General features: G+C 42.4%; 1 long non-coding RNA gene and 2 pseudogenes across 1 annotated transcript; 2 read left to right on the top strand and 1 right to left on the bottom strand.

The window, feature by feature from the left end:
- Positions 1-8558: 8558 nt before the first annotated feature.
- Positions 8559-10657, top strand: LOC118473465 (kinesin-like protein KIN-14O; annotated as a pseudogene).
- Positions 10658-11539: 882 nt separating this feature from the next.
- On the bottom strand, positions 11540-12801 carry LOC109942607 (putative receptor protein kinase ZmPK1; annotated as a pseudogene).
- A 3272-nt stretch (positions 12802-16073) lies between these two features.
- Positions 16074-16831, top strand: LOC103638957 (uncharacterized). The gene is made up of 3 exons (XR_559123.2): positions 16074-16158; positions 16375-16437; positions 16730-16831. It is a non-coding gene; the product is annotated as an uncharacterized lncRNA (long non-coding RNA).
- The last annotated feature ends 816 nt before the right edge of the window (positions 16832-17647 follow it).

Below are 17647 nucleotides of genomic sequence, written 5' to 3'. Positions count from 1 at the left end.
GAAAGCTTTAGTAGGATGTGTATTAGCAACTTGCTTTCTAGCTTGACATGCACTACATGGCTTGTCTTTTTCAAACACCACATCCTTTAATCCTCTAACCATGTCTTTCTTTAATACCTTCTTGAGTGTGCTCATCCCAACATGTGCAAGCCTCCTATGCCAAAGCCATCCAAGTGAAGCTTTGGTGAAGAGGCAAGTTCTTAAGTCTGCATCTTCTGAAGTGAAATCCACTAAGTAGAGGTTGTTGTATCTAAATCCCTTGAACACCACTGATTCATCATCCATCTTTGTTACAATAACCTCTGTTGGAGTGAATAAGCATTGAAGTCCAAGATCACAGAGTTGACCCACTGATAATAAATTGAAGCTCAAAGGTGCAACCAAGAGAACATTTGATATTGATAAATCATTTGAAATTGCCACCTTGCCAAGTCCTTGCACTTTTCCTTTTGAATTGTCTCCAAATGTGATTTTATCTTGTCCATCAACATTCTCATCAAGTGAGGTGAACATCCGTGGGTTGCCTGTCATATGTTGTGTGCATCCACTGTCAATAACCCAATGGCTCCCACCGGTCTTGTAGTTCACCTACATCCATAGACAAATCAAGCTTGAGTTTTGAGGGCCCTATATTGCATAGGACCAGTGACTCTCTCAATCAAGGACTTTGCAACCCAGATTTGTCTAGGTCTACTCTTGTTTGGTGGACCTAGGAATGTAACTTTGACCTTTCCATTTGCAACCTTTCTTAGAACATAATGAGCATTGAAAGCAAATGGTCTTGAGTGCTTAGGCAAGGGAGTTGGTGGTTTGGCTTTGCAGTTGTGGGCAAAATGACCTTCATTTCCACACTCAAAGCATTTGATAGGCTTGTGAGTCTGCTTTGGCTTGTATTGAGTGGTAGCTTTCTTTTGCACAAAAGCATTGTATCCAATACCACTCTTGTTGTTTTTCATGACAGTGTTCATAAGCAGCTCATTTTGGAGGTATTGACCCTTGTTGAACTTTTGCACACTTGTTGCAAGATGTTCATTTTCACTCTTTAGTTTCTTGACCTCATTTTTAAGCCTTTCATTATCCATTGCCAACTCATTGTTGAAATCATTGTTCTCAATAGCGACCTTTCCTCTAGTAGTTGCATCAGTCAAGTATTTCTTCAATTTTTGGTTGTCTAAAGTCAAGACTTCAACTTTTTCAGTCAATTCAGCATGTAGACTAGTTTGCTCTCCTTGACTCAAATCATCACATGAGGTTGCTACATCAATCTTAATAACAGGGTTAATAGCCTCATGTGTTTTGCAAGATAAAAGTTCATTTTCAACAAGAAGATTGTCATGATCAAATTTAATTTGAGTATAGTCTTCCTTGATTTTTACTAGTCTATCTTGCAACTCCCTATTAGCTTCATTTAATTTGTCACATTTATCCTTAGCATCTTTTAGGGAGGTTGTGAGCTCATTTACAGTTGATGACATAGTTTTATTTTCTTCTTTCATTTCATCACTAGCTTTCATAACTATGTCATATTTGGCATTTAAAGATTCATTTTCATTTTTCAACATATCACATTTAGCTTTTGACTTTCTAATAATTTGAGTATATTCTTTAAGCAAGTCAGCTAGTTCATCATATGAAGGTGAAGCAAATTCCTCATCACTATCACTATCATCAGTAATATCAATATCATTTTGTACCTTCCGTTCACCTCTAGCCATGAGGCATAGGTGAGAAGTCGATGATGGCGATGGTGGTGGTGAAGAGAAGTCCCAGCGATGGCGGCAACTTTTTCATCATTCTCTTCTTCACTTGAAGAAGATCCACTTGATGACTCAATGTCGGTGAGCCAGTCACCAACAATATATGCCTTTCCATTCTTCTTCTTGTGGAACCTCTTTTGCTTCCCATCCTTCCTCTTGAAGAATTTCTTTTCCTTCTTTTCATCATCGTTGTCATCTTCTTTCTTGCCCTTGAACTTGTTCTTCTTGGGCTTGTTACATTGATGAGCAAGATGACCGAGCTCACCACAGTTGTAGCAATCCATCTCAGAAATGGGCTTTCTTTTGTTGGAAAAGAATTTCTTCTTTCTTGAATCAAATTTGATGCCTTCTCTATTGAGCTTCTTCAACATCTTGGTGGTCTTCCTTACCATCAAGGCAATGTTAGCATCAAGGTCATCATCACTTGAGGATTCTTCCTCAACTTGTATTTTTGCTTTTCCTTTTCTTTCATGATTTGCTTTGAGAGCCAAATCCTTTCTTTTGGAAGATGATTCTTCTTTGTCATTGATGTGCATGTACATCTCATGAGCATTGATCTTTCCCAAAATCTGTGTAGGTGTGGTAACTGAAAGATCCATTTGATGTAGCACAGTGACAATGTGTCCATATTTGTCTATTGGGAGGACACTGAGAATCTTCCTCACAACATCCGGTTGTGAGATTTGAGTAAGCCCCAATCCATTAACTTCCTCTACAAGAATATTGAGACGTGAGTACATAGCATTGGCATTTTCATTAGCAAGCATTTCAAAAGAATTTAACTTTCTCATGGCTATGTGATATCTCTCCTCACGCTCACTTTTAGTTCCTTCATGTAGAGCACAAATGTCCATTCACAAATCATGAGCATTTTTATGATTTCTTACTCTATTGAACACATCTTTGCAAAGGCCTATAAAAAGGGTGTATTTGGCCTTAGCATTCCATTTCTCATAATTAAACTCATCACCTACAAGATTTGTGTGATCTCTAGGTTCGGGGAATCCTTGTGTGGCGACTTTATAGACACCAATGTCTATAGCCTCTAGATATGCTTCCATACGAATTTTCCAATAAGGAAAATCGTCACCATCAAAAACGGGAGGAGGTCCATCCCCACCGGACATCGTAACTCTTAGCGGTTAAGCTAATCTAAGAGCAACAAGGCTCTGATACCAATTGAAAGGATCACAATGCCCAAGAGGGGGGTGAATTGGGCTTTACTAAAAATCAACACTAATTAAAAGCTAAACAAGAGCTAAGCAAGAGCCCAACTTCACCCCAACAGCTAGCACTAAGATAATAATACTAGAAATACAATAATGCTAATACAATACTTCAAATACTTGCTAAACAAATACGCAATGTAAAGTGCTTGAATTAAGTGCGGAATGTAAAGCAAGGTTTAGAAGACTCCTCCAATTTTTTCCCGAGGTATCGAAGAGTCGGCACTCTCCACTAGTCCTCGTTGGAGCACCCGCGCAAGGGTATCACTCCCCCTTGGTCCTCGCAAGAACCAAGTGCTCACTACGAGATGATCCTTTGCCACTCCGGCGCGGTGGATCCCTCGAGACCGCTTACAAACTTGAGTCGGGTCACCAACAAGATCTTCACGGTGATCACCGAGCTCCCAACGCCACCAAGCCATCTAGGTGATGCCGATCACCAAGAGTAACAAGCTGTAGACTTTCGCTTGACCAAGAGAAGCCTAATGCAAGTGGTGTGTGCTCTAGGTGGCTCTCGCTAGCGCTAATGAGGAACAAATGCGGGATTAAGATTCTCTAATCTCCTCACTAGGCTTTTGGTGCTTGCAATGCTCTAGCAATGTGCTGGAATAAATGTGGGGTGCAAGACATTGAATATGGTGGGTGGAGGGGGTATAAATAGCCCTCACCCACCAACTAGCCGTTACAGGCACTTTACTGCACACTGGCGCACCGGACAGTCCGGTGCGCCACCGGTGCGCCAACAGTCGTTTCCAACGGCTAGTTCTGACAGTTAGCCGTTGGACTCATGGCACACCGGACAGTCTGGTGCACTGTCCGATGCGCCACTATAATTCAACTCTGAAACCTATGCTCTCGGGTTTCTGCGTGGGGAAGGCTCTTCCCCGGGCCAGCCTGGCCCCACCTGGCAGAGGGTGCACCGGACAGTCCGGTGCACACCGGACAGTCCGGTGCCCCAGGGCCAGAAACCCTATCTCTTGTTTTTCAGCTGATTTTCAAATTGGTTTTCGTTCTAACTTGTGAGTGAGTTCTAGAGTGACACCTAGCACTGTATGTGAGTGTGATTGTGCACCAACACTACACTAGAACTCTCTTGGTCAAACTACTCATCGACAACCCCTCTTTATAGTACGGCTAAAAGAGAATAAAAGACCTAACTAAATCACGAGTGTCCACATCTCCTTGACACTCGGATTCTGTAGTCCTTCACCTTTTGTTTCGTCGTTTTAGCCGTCGCTTCGAGTTCTTATCTCCGGGATTGTTTTCATGGTTGTAGTACTTCTACCTGTCATGCGACCTAACTTACCATTTGTCTCTGCAAAACACACGTTAGTCACATATAACATTACGTTGTCATTAATCACTAAAACCAACCAGGGGCCTAGATGCTTTCATAGGGAAATGAGCGAGTGGGAGGATTTTTTTGGACAACCGAGTACCCCTCTATCTGGTGTGGGATATCCCTGCATGGGGTAACTTCCCTGTTGCTATCTGGAAGTTTCCCTAAGGGCTCCCAAACTAACCCTAAAGAAATAATCGCGCAACAGAAAAGCAACAACAAGACAACATATTCAAACAATTTCATACGACCGGTCAAGCAACAGTTTTTGAAACAAACAGTTTAATTCAAGTAGCAAGCGCTAAAACAAACATTTTAATTCAGCTAGACAACATTGCAACGGAAAAGCAGATGAAAAGCAAGAATTAATTCAAGTAGCAAGCGCTGAAACAAACGATTTAATTTTGCTAGAAAACGTTGCAACAGAAAAAGCAACAACTAGTACAAGCTTGCCATCTTCATCCACACATTCATGCGTAATAAAACCACAATGTAGCTACATCTTTCTTCTTAAATTATACATTGGTTCCACCAAGAGCTCTACAAGTAAACACAAGGAATACATTAGCAGCTAGTATAAACTAGAAAAACATTAGGTCAAGGAAAAACATGCAGCTAGTATACACAGTTTACACAAATTATACAAAATATCAGTTTATCAGATTTGGACAGTTTATTAGTTTATATAGACATAACTAATTTGGATAGTTTATCAGATTTGGACAGAAATATTCTCTATATCAAAATGAGTACTTTGGATCAACATTTTACTTATTTTGCAAAATGTCCTAATGTTAGAATATTTTGTGTTCATCATTTGTGGCAAACATATTTTGTGTTAGTCGGATTTGGATAGTTTATATACGTAGCTACTAGCAGTATCTCAATGCAGACTCATAACACAATATTCCACTTAGGCATCTTTATCATAGCAGTAGCAACTGTTCAACTAGCAGCTGATTGATGTTAGTTGTTAGTTGTTAGTAGTACTCGGAGACAATAATCAGCATTGCTCTGTGAATATCGATATTGCAGAAATTGTTGATGTGGACTAAGTAAAGAAAATCACATGATACTAGTTTAAATAATTCACAGTGATTTTTTGATGAAGGGACTATGAGCAGGTAGTAGTTACTTTATTAAAAAAACTAATGTCACATAGAAAGAGAGAACTAAACAAGAGACGAAAGAGACAACAGGTTATCTGACAACCTTGAGCAAAGTTCAGAATGGAGAGTCTTTGTGCCAAATCTTCTAATAATCACTGCGAGAAAAAAGGAAGACGCTTATCTACAACCAAATACAAAAATATCTTCAAACAAATAACCACACATACGTATCTTAAAACATTAGCACAAGTTATAGATGCACAAAACTTCCCCATATGTGAGTTGCGGTAAAAGCAGGTTCTAGATGCCGATATTTCACACTAAGCTAGCCATGTCTGGAAAAGCGACATCGGTAGAATAAGAATCATCGTGAGCTGATATTATCCCTGGCTTAACAAGATTTCAGATGGCTTATTAAGGTTTCGTAAACTCAATAAGCAATCAACCTATTTATAGAAGTTGTAGAAACAACATATATAATAAACCTACTGGAACTAGACATTGTGATTGCACTTTTGCAGCTTCACAATGTAAAGACTTGATCATACAATTCTTCAGCTAAAGTCTAGGTTCTGTTTGCTAAATCATCATTGTTAAATAACTTGGATGATACAAGTAATATAGCTACAGTATAGCAGCTACCTCGACCTAGCACACCAATGATATAGTCGTGCTCGTGTCTCTACAATCTGCTGGTGTTGCTGCACCATCCGTTGTCAATTATCGTTAGCTTCAAACCATGGCATCTTAAGCGTGTCACCGGCGATGAGCGTGACCTTGAATATAATAATAAGCTTGGTCTATTCTAAGACCTATATTAAAGATCACTAGTTCGGCCTTCAACGACTGTCGCGCAGGTTCTGGATGCACAAAATTTTGCATACCTCACTAGGTCAATGATAATATGTCCATACATAAAAATTTTGCACAGAGGCGTCAGTAGATCAATGATAATATGTCCATTGGACAAAGGAAATTTTGCACACCAATCATTAGATCAATGCATATCTCACTAGCGTCTGGGTTCAGATCTTGGAGGAGACAACCCTGAATCTTGGAGTAGACCTTGTGCTGGAGGTTGGAGAAGACCTTATACTGGATCTTAGAGATGACCTTGTACTAAATCTTGGAGAAGAACTCAAGAATGGAGAATGATTCGAAACCCTAGGTAAGTTTGTAAGGTACAAGAGGAGTGAAGGGCTTACATCGTGTCGTGAAAGATGACTATTGAGGACAACAAACCAGAGGCGGAGATGGCAACGGAGGATGGCAAATCCGAGATAGGGACGACGGTGGAGGGCATAGTTGCCTCATGTCCTGTTCGCGTGCGATTGCGTTAGGGAAAATACGATGGCGGCACAATGAATGATGGTGGAACGACAACGTAGTAGATGGCAGCGGTGCGGACGATGGCGATGGAGACGGTGGCAGTAGAGGGTGTGGTCGCTCGGATCCACTCGCTCGTGTCCCTTCCAAACGAAGGAAAGTTGCCCAGCCTCGGGTGGTTAGGAGCGCTGCCACGGGTATGCCTCTGCGTCGGGAGGAGAACTAGATTGTGCCTTCTGAATGGGCCAAGTAATGTAACCAGGGTATACCTCCACGTGAGACTGACACGGAGACGACCTCTCACCCCTCACCCGGAAGTGGCCTTCCAAACAAGCCCTAAGGGCTAGTTGGCAATTTCATTTTCCCATGGGATTCTTATTTTCCCAAGGGAAAATAAACTAATTTCTTTTGAAAAATGGAAATCCTTTGAAAAAATAAGGTTGACAAACTAGCCCTAAGAGGTAAATTAGGTTTCCCATTTTTTCCATAGGAGGACGTCATTTTGCACAATGCAAAGCCCAGTAGAGCGTGGCCCAGTAAATGTATCCTATCCTAGTGGAGTCCGCAAGACCAAAATACATGCCCAATCTGCTTCCTGTTCCCCTAATGGATACAACACACGAGTCCCGAACAACGCTCACTTACTTTCCTTCCGTCTAGGGCCGCAAACGAGTCGAGCCGAGCTCATCTCGGCTCGCCTATTGCACGAGCTCAAGAATGAGGCTCGGTTTGGCTCGCGAGCTGGTTCGACTCGGCTCGTGAGTCGTACCCTAATAAATATTATTGCATTATAAAACAATTAAAAATATATAAATATGGAATATACGATGATCATTCAATATTATGAGTAATCTAAATTATGAAATATCTTAAATTCATCATCAAAAGTTAAGAAACGATCCTATTATATCTCTACTACTACTTAAGACGTTAGTGTAGACGTCCACATTTTTGGTGCACGGTTCTGCCGTCGCCCGCTCTCCTCTCTCACGGCCCCGCTCTGTGCTGTCCGTCGCAATCTGCGCTATCTCGCCGCCAGACCCGCCCCCGCCCCCGCTCTCCTCTCTCACGCCTCGCTCTCTCGTCTGCCATCATGGAAGGAGAATCAACACATCCAGGGAAGGTCCGACCCCGCTCTCCTCTCTGCTGTCTCTCTCGCCCGCCATCTGCGCGCTCTTTAGCCGCCATCTCCGCGCCCCCGCTCTCCTCTCTGCAGTCCACCGCCATCCATGGCAACCTCTGTCCGCGCCCACAAATCGCGCACGCTTCATGGCAGCCGCGCCCCGCTCCCAAATTACCTCTGCGCCAGGGATCCGCGATCCCCGTCATCCACCCCATCGCGCCCTCCTCCCCAAGGCTCAGATCCCCCGCGCGCTCAAATCCCGCCAACCGCTGCCCGCTGTGATCCACTGCTGCAAATCCCGTCTCCTTCAGGCAAAACCGCCTGTGACCCGCCGCCATCAACGGCCACCTTCCATCGACCCCGCGCCTGCCCCGCACCCCCGTGCGTGAGCCTGCCTGCCCTGTGTCGCCGTGTGAGCCCCGTCCAGCGGGAAGAAGCAAGTGCCCTCGACTGCCAAAGAGGACGCGCGCGGGCGCAACTCGCGAGAGAAGCGGCCGCAAGCACCATAGCACAAGCATCCGACCTCCTCGAACGAGCTGAGCCCTCGCCCAGTCGCCACCGCTCGCGCCCCTCACACTACCCACCGTGCTTCAGCTTCAGATTCCACACACGAGTATAGGGCAAAAGGTAGGAGGCTAGGAGCCGAGGCACCACCGCCCGCCCGGCGAGCGAGAACCAATGAGCCACCGGGCCGAAGTTGCGCGTCGCCTCGCCGTCCGCCCAGTGCGCTCCTGGGCCGCCGCCATAGCGGGGCGGAGATCCACAGCGTACCTCCCACAGCTTTCGTCGGTTCCTGGTAACGAAGCAACCCCTAGCCTCTGCGTGTGGATTGATGATGATGTTGTTGTTGCTGTTCTACGACCAGTTCCTATCCTGCGGGATCTTCCCTCTCCCCTTCGCTCTAAGGCAAATCTAAGCCCGAATCCATTTTTACTGGGATCGGCGGGTTCACTTGTTGTGCATGTCGAGGGTGGGCAACTTGCTCCTGTCCCAGCAATTTGGGGGGCCAGCACACTGCACGTCTTTGTGTTCTAGAGGAGATTTCGAGTATGCGATCGAGGCAGCGGCGTGTTGACAGGAAACGGCGGGAGGCGCTCGACAGGCTCGTTGACCTGAAAGGTACTAAGTACTACGTCCTTCAGCCCTTGACACACAGCTGGTTAGCTTTGTTACCGCTTGGATTTCCCGCCAATCTGTCTCTGAGCTCCAGAGCTTTGGGTTTGGGGGCAATGTGTGTGCAGGAAGCGTTAGGGTCTTCTGCCGGGTCCGGCCGCCGGTTCACACGAACAGCTTGCATGCTTAATCACCTGTTATCGTCGAGCAGGAGAGGATGACGGTCTGGGCAGCCGGAATCAAGAAGGAGTTTGGAGCTGATAGGGTTTTCGGCCAGGAGTCAATACAAGGTAATCCTTTTTTTTGCTTACTACTTAGTACTGATCACTTGTTTGTTTGTAGGTCTGTACGCTTGTCTTTCTTTCTTACTCACTTGTTCCAGTGTGTGGTCCATACAAAGGATGTGTTTGAAGAAGTGAAACCAATCCTCAGGTTTGCTCTCGACGGCCACAACGTCTGCATCCTCGCGTACGACCAGACCGGGATGGGGAAGACCTATACAATGTTTGTTGGTTGGTCGTTCGTGCGTGTTGGCCTGGCTCCCAGCAGAACTCGAGCTAAATCTATGGCTTTTTTCCCACGGTGTGTGTGCTTCTTATGATAGGTGGGTTGCATTGAAGGAAGGAACCGACGGTAATAAGCTCGGCGTCGTGCCTCGGCGATCCAAGAGTTGTTCTCTCGCGCTTCGGAGGACGGCTCATGTGCCTACTCTTTCTCTATGAGCATGCTTGAGATCTACCTGGGGAGTCTCAGGGACTTGCTGGCAGCACCAAGGCAACCTCTCTTTAGGCGAACAGAGTGCAAAGCAGCGACATGGTAAATAAGACTGTCAGTTCAGTTCACCTACAGTTTCTTGTTAAAACGAAAACAGAAGCTTCAACAACAGTAAAACCATTGAAAGATCCCCAGCACGGGAATTGAATTTCCATGTCCCATTTTCTTCGTGTACTTGATCAGTAGTAGCCTCAGCATACTGGCAATGAAAGGTTTGTGGGTGGGATTTAGAGGTAAGTTGCTTCACAGGAACTTTTCTTTATGAGGTTTTTATTATGTCATTCTTGTTTTTTGTAATGACTACTTGAAATTGGTTTCATTTAGGGTCGTATACTCATTTCTGTAATTTCCAAAACATCAGGAAATAATGCACTACTTTACAGAAGGGAAAATCCTCTCTCGTTGAGATGCTCTTTTCGCTCCTTGAAAGCAAGAAATAACTGTTCATCAGTTGTGGCACCTAAGGACTACTGTGAAACTTACATCCAATTTTTGAGAGATAAATGGATAGTTCCTGATTCAGATCCTCCAAGCCCTAAAGATGTGGACCTATTGTATCAGTTTATAGATAAGAGGTGAGACCCCCCATATATGAACGAACTTGTCATTTTTCTGAACTGTAGTTTAAATGAAATGAACTTTATTGCCTTCTCTCTTTTAGTAAAAGGCTCATGGTAGTAACTGGGGCAGGAATGAGCACTGAATTTGGGATTCCTGATTACAGGAGGTATGTGCATTGTTGTATCTGATGAAACCATATTTTCAGCCTCCCATTACTCTTAATATTCTAACAAGCAGAATTCTTATTTTATGGCAGTCCTAATGGTGCATACAGTACACGTTTTAAACCACTTTCTCATCAGGTGTGCCCAGCATTGCTTATCAAATGATGTCTCTTGCTGTTTTTGATACACATTTCTTCCATTATGGTGCTATTTTTAAAAGGGACGCTGGTATCTTTTACAAAAATTTCAAATTTGTATCCTAAAGATAACAAGGTTTTTGTTCTGTTTATCTGCATACATTGTCTTTGTGTGAGGACTCATAAAAAGAGGCTACTTGTGTTACAATCAACTATATTACATAAGAAGTTAACTCTGTCTCTTCACCTTTGTTCAGCTGTATAACTATCTGGAGCATTGAATCCAAGCTAAAAAATGATATTTTTTTATTCTTGAGCTAACATTTTACCTACAGAAATCATTCAAAAGTATGATCATCAATGATGTTTGGTCTATGTAGGCCTCATCATTCTTCTTTCTTGCTCTGTTACTGTAAGTTGTTCTGTGAATTGTGGCATTCTTTTATAATTTTACTTTATGATTTTTGCAAATTCGGTTCTGGTTATTACTGATTAGTTAAACCAACTTTCGTTATGAAATCATTCTTGCAGTCACCAATTTTCTCTTTCATTGTCTTGTTTGTGGTTACTTACCACTTGAACCACATAGGAGTTTGTTCGCTCTATTAGAGCCTAGAGGCGGTACTGGGCTAGGAGCTATGCTGGATAGAGAAGGTTTAGGAGAGCACAACCAAATGCAACCCATTACGCTCTTGCGGTTCTAGGAAGGATTGGCCGTGTTCACTCAATGGTTACCCAAAATGTGGATAGGTAGTGAGCTGGGCCTGTGTAGGTAACAGAAGTGTATTTTCACCTTCACTTGTTGTACATGTAACTTAGGTTGCATAATCATGCTGGGAGTAATCCACTTGAGCTGCATGGGAGTGTATATGAGGTAATTTGTTTAGAATGTCTGAATGTGGTACATCCATCAGTCGAGAATCATTCCAGGAGGAATGTGGTAAATAACACTGACCCTTGTTGGAAGCTTGAGATATATCGTTCGCACGTCAGATGTTGGGTGGGTTCTTCCACTGAAAAGATAAGCTTTTGGATAGCATGATCATGTGCCTTACTGATACTGAAAGCCTTTACAGGTGCAGTCACTGATGCAGATATACCTACAAATTCGAAAAGAAACCGACAGAAGATGTTGTCGATTTGACCCCCAAAAATCTGTATTGGGAAGTCTCACAAATTTCATAGACCTCTTGTCATAGAGGTCACAGGTTGTGTTGACAATAGCCATACAGCCTTCGGTCCAGTTACCCGGGTTCCTCGTCGCATAACCTGGTGGGCACGAACATGTAGGTCTGGGTGAGTAGTGGCATATGCCATTAGGACCACACAAATCGTGAATATTGCAAGGCTGGGTCATTGCTACCATTGAAACCGACCATGACCCATCTGAATCGTTCAGGCTGTACAGACGGAGATTGCCATCAGGGTCAAGAGTTAGCCTTCTCTTGACGCCTGGCCCTACGTCGGAGGCCACAAGCGCCTGATCATCAGCGAAGTCGCTCGAGGCAAGCACCCTGCTATCAGTAAGCATTCCTAACCTCATACAATTATACTGGTTCCGACCATCCTGGTAGATGTTCTGGTCAGGGTCTGGCCAGTATATGTCTGAGACTTGAGGCAGGTCGCTGAAGCGGAAGATGTAGTTACCAGGACTACGCGATTGGGTTGTGGGGACTAATCTGGTCAAGCAGTGATGAGCTGCGTCGGCAGGAAAGTGTCCGTTGGGGAATCAAAACTCTGCCATACAGTGTTACCTCCTGAGTCCTCGATGATGAGGTTCCCGGTGTTCAGGAGCCCAGCACGCTGGACACCGGTGAAGTTGTTCCCATCAGCTTGCCACACGGCTGCCCCGTCATAGTCGGTGAACACCATGTTGTCGTCCTTTTGCAGGGTTAGAGTCGACGTCCTGGCATGGACAGGGCGGTCAGGGTTTGCGCTCCACACGATGGTCTTGTTGGCCGCCGCCTTTGAGTACCATACTGAGAATGTGAAGGCATGGGTGTAGACTTCGTAGAAGCCAGAGGAGAATGCCCCGTCTGATGATTGTAAGGCGCTGGATTCCTAGGACTTGACTTTGAGAGAGGAACCCAGTGGTAGGATGTCTCGGGATGATGCGGCTCTTGGAAATAGAGCGATGAAGGAGAGGAGAGCTGCAAGAGGACGAGGCATCATTGCTGAGATGGGGTTTTGGTCGATGAACGCGCAGGCACAACTACTTGTATTCGTGGTATGCCGAGTTTCTGTCTCAGTCCTGATAGCGAAACGCCATTACCTGGTCAAATTCAGAGTGCCATGGAGTTCAAGTTGTTTAAGTTTCCTTTATGCGCATTGATGGTGAAGTGTACAACAGCCATTCTAGCGATGTGAAGGCCATATTTGCTCAACTACTGACCACTCAGGTCCACTCACATTTATGTTTCTTGTTTTCCAATTGATCTTTTTTTTTCTGGTGAAGCCTTGAAAAAACATCGATGTCATGTTTAGTGTTCGTGTCAATAGATAAGTTTGTAGTTAATTATATATATATTTATTGTTTTCATGTAATTATTATACACTAACTTTGTATCGAATAATTTGTATGTCGTCGCAACGCACGGGCACATACCTAGTAGGACTTATTAAGGCTACAAGGTAGCCTGCCTCTGGCTGTTCTGCCACCCACCGTGGTTGTCCCTCCCGCGCTGCAAAAATATGAGGCATATAGGGATTGAACTGTGACCAATTCTCTACAGGCGTTGGCACTTAACCACTCCAACTAAGTCTACTTTGTGTTACATGATGGTCGTTCAAAGTATTTTTACAAGAAAACATTGTCTCTCTCCCATCACAAATCTCAACTGGAACCGCTCGCTCACACACAACAACATTGTTTCTCTCCCATCCCAACTGCACAGCGATGACGACCCGAAGAAATTCCCACTCCCATCCCCGGAACCTCTCCCTCGCTCTCTCCCTCTCGTCAGCTCCACGATCTGCACGTCTACCAGCTCGCTCACTCCCTCCCTCCCTCACCTCAACTCCACGATCTGCTCATCCACCAGCTCACAGAGGCAGATAAATGAGGGCATTTGACAACGGATCCGAGCGGGCGCAAAGGAAGGAGAAGCAATCGGGCCGAATCCGTCACCGAAGACCAAGGAGAAGACGATTCTGTGGGGTTTGTCACTGGATTGCTTCGTCGTGGCATCGAAGCCGACGGCGAGTCCACCTAGGACAACAAGGCGCCGCCGTATTCTGCTCACTGCTCCTCCCTCCCCTAGTTTCTGATACGCCTGACGACACGCCGTCAGGTACAGCCTACCTTCACACGATGGCTCGCTAACAATGCTTTTAATTCGCAAGAATCCTCATTTGGGTCGTTTATGCAGCTAATGTTTGTGGTTGTTCTCTCCTATCTGAGTGGAGATCTAGATGCACAATAGCTGTTTGAGGTAATGCCTCGTTGGATACTCCTTTTTCTTTGATAATTAATGTGTTGAGTGCTTTTATTGATTGCCATGCATTTTTAGGTCAAAACGTGACTTAGTTGGACATGGGCAATTTGACTAGTACGACTAGTACTTATTTTCTTTATTCACTGCCCCTATTATGTTCATTTGTTTAGGGTTTAGTAACCGGTTAAGTTGATTTTCAAAAAAAATATTTATGGTAGTAAACGGTTATGCCTAGGCACATCCTGATGGAAATTTGAGCATACTAGCATGTATTTTAAGAAAAAAACTACTATATAATTTCTTGTTATCGAGGAAACCAAGATTATGATGATAAGGAAGCATAACATAGTAGGCAAAGTTGAAACACCTTTTCTTTCAGAGATACACTATTCAATGTGATGACACTTGTGAGGACTATATAGAAGATGAAAGTATCATATGGGAAGTTCTCATAAGTTGTGAATTCAATGTGATGACACTTGTGAGGACTATATAGAAGATGAAAGTATCATATGGGAAGTTCTCATAAGTTGTGAAAGCTGATATAGAGTCTAAAAATAAGCTGGCAGCTTTCTTGAAGTTTCTGGTTACCATGCAGTACAAGCCTTCATATACTTTCAACCTATTCATCCTCTCCCAATCGTCTCCTTCCTCAAAGAAGCTTGTGACAGTAAAATACATGGTCAAATATCATCACTAACTTTTGTGTGTAGAATTACAGATTGGAACTGCAGACAAAGATGGAGCTTACTCATTTTCCTTATAAATTAATTTAAAGATCATATCAAAATCCATGTAGAAAAAACCAATATGCAAAGTGTGGAAGACAAAATCCATATTTTGGCGAACATCTACAGTTTTTCCTTTGGTGACTTTAAGCTGCTCTAGGGCCTTTTCCTGAAATAATGGTTCAACAATGTGTCAACCACAAGACACTTTTTTGTGAACAATGCTGTAGATAAAATTGCAGAAACATAGCAAGTCCTTCCTTCTCATCGACCCTTATAAAGTACAAGGATTTGGCAAGATGTACTTCACGAATAATTTTTTAGCATAGTATGTCCTGATAATTGTTTCATGTTCTGATAGTGTAATGTAAAAGAAGGGTAAAAGAAGGATACTTATTTGTAAACCAAATCATGGTTTCCTCGATGTAAAAAATATGTTATTGACTAATTCGTTGTAACCTGTTTATGCACATTGTCAGGTTTCAAGTAACGTCCTGTTTGGATCATTGGAATTGAATTCCATTCTAATAATAGTAATTTAGGCATATATCAATTAAGCTAATTCGGTTTTATGCAAAATATATTTGTATACTATTATTAGCAAGATGTCAGAGATATTTATGTGCTACATTTTTACTATAGACGAGTGAGACTAAGTGTGACATGTAAGTTACAAAGTAGAAACAAATTATACAAATGTATAAAATCATTTCCCATCATCCACCACATGAATTTGAGATAGGCTTATATCTGGACTTTAGAAAGTGGTGGAATGTTAAATTCCAAACTAAATAAGTTACTTTATTGAGTGAATTCCAAATCCTCTAAAATGAAAGGATCCAAACGCCTCGTAAAGGAAAACCAATACTTCAACAATTCTTCTTTTGTAATAATCTCTCTTGGTAAGTTGATAAAACCACATGTGCAGTTTGCATTGTATTACATTGTTTTTACAACTGAAGTTAAGTGCTTTAGCTGGTTCTTTCCTTCGACCACTGCTTTTGATATGTCATTATTTTGGACGAAGTGTTATGAAATTTAATTAGCCATTGGATCAGCTGAAACTGTGTTAAAATAGATGGATGATTTTTAGGGTATTTTCATCTGAGATGCTTTTCTTGATTCTGGATGTGATTTTTTTGTCATTAGGAAAATCATTGTTGCTTATAGAAACAAACATGAATTGTTACAATAAAAGCTAGACCATGGAGTTTCGATCAAATATGGATATTTCTGCTGCCTTGGTGCATCACCCTGAAACTGAGAAGTGTTTGTGTCATTAGGTAAGAAAGGAGAGGACTACATGTTGACAGAATCACAGAACTTCACCAGAAAGCAAGTAGAAGATCCCCATTTCATTTGGCAAGGTATGTACATGTATCTTCTTTTAACTTCATCTGGAGCCTCCTCTTGATTTGGTTGCGGGTTACATCACCACACAAGGTTATACTGATATTCCGTAAATCGTGAATGCATACATCAATAGGTATTGTTGCTTGATAACTTCATGTGTGTGAGATCTACTATTTCTCTAGCTCATATATGTATTTTCAATAGCAAACCTCTCTGTTTATTGATTTCAGAACGACATTTCGACGGTATTCAACTGATTAACATTTGTAAAAGGTCCTACATCACACATCAAGGTAATATATAGTGAAAATTTTGAATACTATTTCAATATTTGTTAGTGTTTAACGCATTGCTAACAAGTAAATAATATGAGTATATGACAAGAATGTGCTTGTTGATAGTGGTAAATAATTTGAGTATATGAGAATATTAAATTCATGTGATAGCAAAGAATTACTGAAGTATGTACCTAGAGCTTTTTGGTTCTTTATTGCTTAGGGCTGTTACCTTTTTTTGGTTACAGATGTACTCCTCTATTTGATTTTTTCATTGAACTTCAAGAGAGTGCCTTTAGAGTGATTGCAGATAACTATGTCACGGATGATGGTCGAAAACGGGTGTTGTCCATTGTGCTCCTGCTTTTGGCGAAGACGATCATTGTGTTTGCCTTGCTGTTAGGATACTTGAGGTTGGATTTATTCTTCTTTAATTCATTTACATCCTCACTAACTGATGTGTCGCTAATGCTAAGGTATTCACGGGTTGAGAGAAATGGGAAGATCAGTAAACCACTAATCTACTAATCTCCTTTTCAGAAACTTGGGAAATAGTGCTATGTATTTAACTAAAATGACACTATCAAACCATAGGTCATAGGTCTACTTGGGTTAGGCTTGGCTCTTGAGTTATGTCGTTTATAGGTTGGAAAACACAAACTCTGTAAATGGGGAATGATTCTTATCATTGTGAATGGCAGTACCAACATGTTATGGCCATGGTTGGGTGTCAAACAATCCTTACTCCCAGGTGATCAACATACATGAATGTGTCTCCCTGTTACCATATGTTCTGATCATTGCGTCTTTTATAGCCCTTGTGTGAGTTGACCATTCTCCATTTTCAAAATTATGTTACTATAGTTCAGTTAATATCTATATCCTTCAATTGAAGGTATCTGAATGTAATTAGCATATTGTACTTTCAGGAATCATGTTTCTTGTCCCAATTTTCTTATTAGGTAGCTTAGGAACTTCATGCATTTTTAACCTACAAGTGGAAGCATTTTTTTAATATACAAGTGGAACACTTAAGTTTGGGGAATCGTTTTTTAATCCACATCTGAGTGAATTCATGACTGGTGATTTGCTTTGCTAAATACATTTTACTTTTCTTACTTCTAAAATACATGTTCCATCACTACTTGACTTTACAACTAAGTTGACTCGATTTCGTGCTGTTAGCATCTATTTCCATTGGATGGGAAGATGGTCAAACAAAATCTTT

This window comes from Zea mays, chromosome 9 (assembly GCF_902167145.1).
Source record: "Zea mays cultivar B73 chromosome 9, Zm-B73-REFERENCE-NAM-5.0, whole genome shotgun sequence".
Classification (NCBI taxonomy): Eukaryota; Viridiplantae; Streptophyta; class Magnoliopsida; order Poales; family Poaceae; genus Zea; species Zea mays.
Note: the sequence above shows the minus strand (reverse complement) of the source record. Positions and strands in the feature narration are given on the sequence as shown.